We start from the raw sequence: 3,285 nt of genomic DNA, 5'->3' as shown, positions 1-3,285 counted from the left end.
GGTTTGGTATCCAGGAGAGGAACGCAGAAGGACAGATGACAGTTGACTTTGCAAAAAGGATGGAACAAAGCTTATGACAGAGTGCCCAGAGAGGAACTGTGGTATTGTATGAGGAAGTCTGAAGTGGCAGAGAAGTATTGTTAACATGTGTTGTTCTATATTGCACAATTTACAACAGTTCTCCTTTACGGCATTGCCTGTGTGGTGCGCATGCGCAGCGAGGACATGAGTTCAGTTTACTATGGTTTTTGGAGGGAACCTGTTTTCATGTCAGCTGCTGCTGTGGAGAAATAAAAGTCAATGAAACTGAATAAACGTCGTGTTTACGAAATGAATATCAACATCGGTAGCAGAGGATGGTTCAAAGATGGCTGCAAACTACAGAGTACCGCCGAAGTTTGACGAAACCAGACCGTATGAATGTTGGAAAAATGAAGTTGATATATGGGCGCGGGTCACTGAACTCGACAAGAAGAAGCAAGCACTGGCCGTGGCTTTGGGACTGGAAGGACGAGCCAAAGAAATCGCTATGGAAATACCAGCAGATGACTTGGATGAGGATAACGGTATGAAGACATTATTAGACAAACTGGATGACATGTTTCAACAAGAGGAAAAGGACCGGGCGTATGAAGCATATGCGCAGTTCAATCGTTTAATGAAAGACAGTTCGGTTTCAATGGCAGACTACATAATTGGACTTTGAGCAGCGATACAACCGAATGAAAAAGTATAACATGGAGCTCCCAGATGCGGTGCTAGCATTCAAGCTGTTGGACACGGCCTGCCTCGATAAGACCAACAGACAGCTTGCACTAACGCCGTGCCCCGACTTAAAGTTTGCCGATGAAGTCGGCACTCAATCGGATCTTTGGAGGGAAGAAGGCAACATGTTCGACGCCCCGGATACAACTGAACCAGGAGGATGCAGCTTTCTTCACAGAACAACGCCAGGGACCGCAACGACAAGGAAGACGGAACACAACTTTTCAACAAAGGAATGAAAGGACACTGTTAGAGCGGTGTAGGACATGTATGAGGACTGTAAGACAGTGGTGAGGTGGGCTGTAGGTGTGACAGAGGAGTTCAAGGTGGAGGTGGGACTGCATCAGGGATCAGCTCTGAGCCCCTTCTTGTTGCTATGGTGATGGACAGGCTGACAGGCGAGGTTAGACAGGAATCTCCATGGACTATGATGTTTGCAGATGACATTGTGATCTGCAGCAAGAGCAGGGAACAGGTGGAGGAGAAGCTAGAGAGGTGGAGATTTGTCCTGGAAAGGAGAGGAATGAAGGTTAGCTGCAGTAAGACAGAGTACATGTGTGTGAATGAGAGGGACCCAAGTGGAAGAGTGAGTTCACAGGGAGAAGAGATCAAGAAGGTGGAGGATTTAAAGTACTTAGGGTCAACAGTCCAGAGCAATGGAGAGTGTGGAAAAGAGGTGAAGAAGCGTGTCCAGGCAGGATGGAACGGGTGGAGAAAAGTGTCAGGTGTGATAGAAGAGTTTCAGCTAAAATGAAAGGAAAGGTGTACAAAACTGTGGTGAGACCAGCGATGTTGTTTGGTCTAGAGACAGTGTCACTGAGGAAAAGACAGGAGACAGAGCTGGAAGTAGCAGAGATGAAGACAAGACAAAGAGCTTTATTTGTCATTATACACAGGGCTGGTACAATGAAACTGAAAGGCCAGATGGAAAGTCGGTCTAGAGCCGCTGCACCCTGGGAGCGCCGCCACTACGGGCAAACATGACCTAATATTCCTTAGATGCATGTTTTTCCTGATAATGGGGGGAAACCAGAGAACCCGGAGAAAACCTATTCAGACATGGAGAGAACATGCAAACTCTTCACAGAAAGGCCACGTAGGAAATGATGGGGTTTGAACCCCTGACCTTCTTGCTGTGAGGCAGCAGTACTAACCACTACTCCACCGTGCTGCCAATGCTGAGGTTCTCTCTGGGAGTGACCAGGATGGATAGGATCAGGAATGAGTACATCAGAGGGACAGCACATGTTAGAGGTTCTGGAGATAAAGTCAGAGAGGCCAGACTGAGATGGTTTGGACATGTCCAGAGGAGAGATAGTGAATATATTGGTAGAAGGATGCTGAGTTTTGAACTGCCAGGCAGGAGGCCTAGAGGAAGACCAAAGAGGAGGTTTATGGATCTAATGAGGGAGGACATGAAGGTAGTTGGTGTGAGAGAAGAGGATGCAGAAGACAGGGTTAGATGGAGGCAACTGATTCGCTGTGGCGACCCCTGAAGGGAAAAGACGAAAGGAAAAGAAGAAGAAGAATAACTGATTAGAGTGTGCTCTATGATGGGCATTGCAAAGAATTCTTACAGCTTTTTTCTAGAATAAGAATCAAGGCTTTATACCTACTTTTATGTGTTTCCCCACACCTCAGAATAGTTCAGATAGGGTAGAACTAATGCACAATAAATTATATAAAACGCTCTGATTTAGTAGTTTCTGAGTTTTCCACAGTATGGACACACTCCTGGCTAGTTTATTACACCCCACTTCAAAGCGGTGATGTATTGTAATTGTCAGTGTTTGTCCGTCCGTCTGTTAGTTCACCAAATATCTTCACAACCGTTGCAGATAGAAAAATGAAACAAAAAGCATATTACTCAGGCAGCAAAGAGGATGAAAATGACCTTGAGAAAACTAGGTCAAGGTCAAATTTGAATTTTTTTTACACTCAGGAACCGGATAAGATAGAAAGACGAGGGAGAAGGCCAGCGCAAGACCATAGATCAAAGCTACTACTTTGATCAATCATAGCAGGTCAGAGCACTAGCTTTGATCCTACTTAATCTTCAACTTATGCAAGTAGGTCAGGGGAAAATTTTGAAATCAGGGGTGTCGCGGGATGTTGCAGTCTCTGACTGCATTGGTTATGTTTATTTTGTACTTGTCTTACATGAGGCTTCCAGGTTAGCATCTCATCAATGATCACCGCTAGCATTTTGTATTCAGTAACCCACTCAATACCTTGTTCACCTGGATATTTATACTCTTTGCTGCTTCATTTCCCAAATAATGTGTATTTGGTTTTACTCAGATTCAGCACTTGGACAAATTCCTCATTAACTGTCAGGGCTAATCGATGTATATTATCTCCTGTGCATAAAACAGTCCCATCAGCATGTTGGGAGATTTATATAGTTATATATACTCACAAAGCTGCACAAGAAAAGGTGAGATGGGTGACGCAAGTATATTTATACTTCCCACACGGAGTATGTGAAGGTAACAACCCTTTGGAGGGAGGTGTTAGACG

This window comes from Antennarius striatus, chromosome 19, assembly GCF_040054535.1.
Source record: "Antennarius striatus isolate MH-2024 chromosome 19, ASM4005453v1, whole genome shotgun sequence".
NCBI classification, from domain to species: domain Eukaryota; kingdom Metazoa; phylum Chordata; class Actinopteri; order Lophiiformes; family Antennariidae; genus Antennarius; species Antennarius striatus.
Note: the sequence above shows the minus strand (reverse complement) of the source record.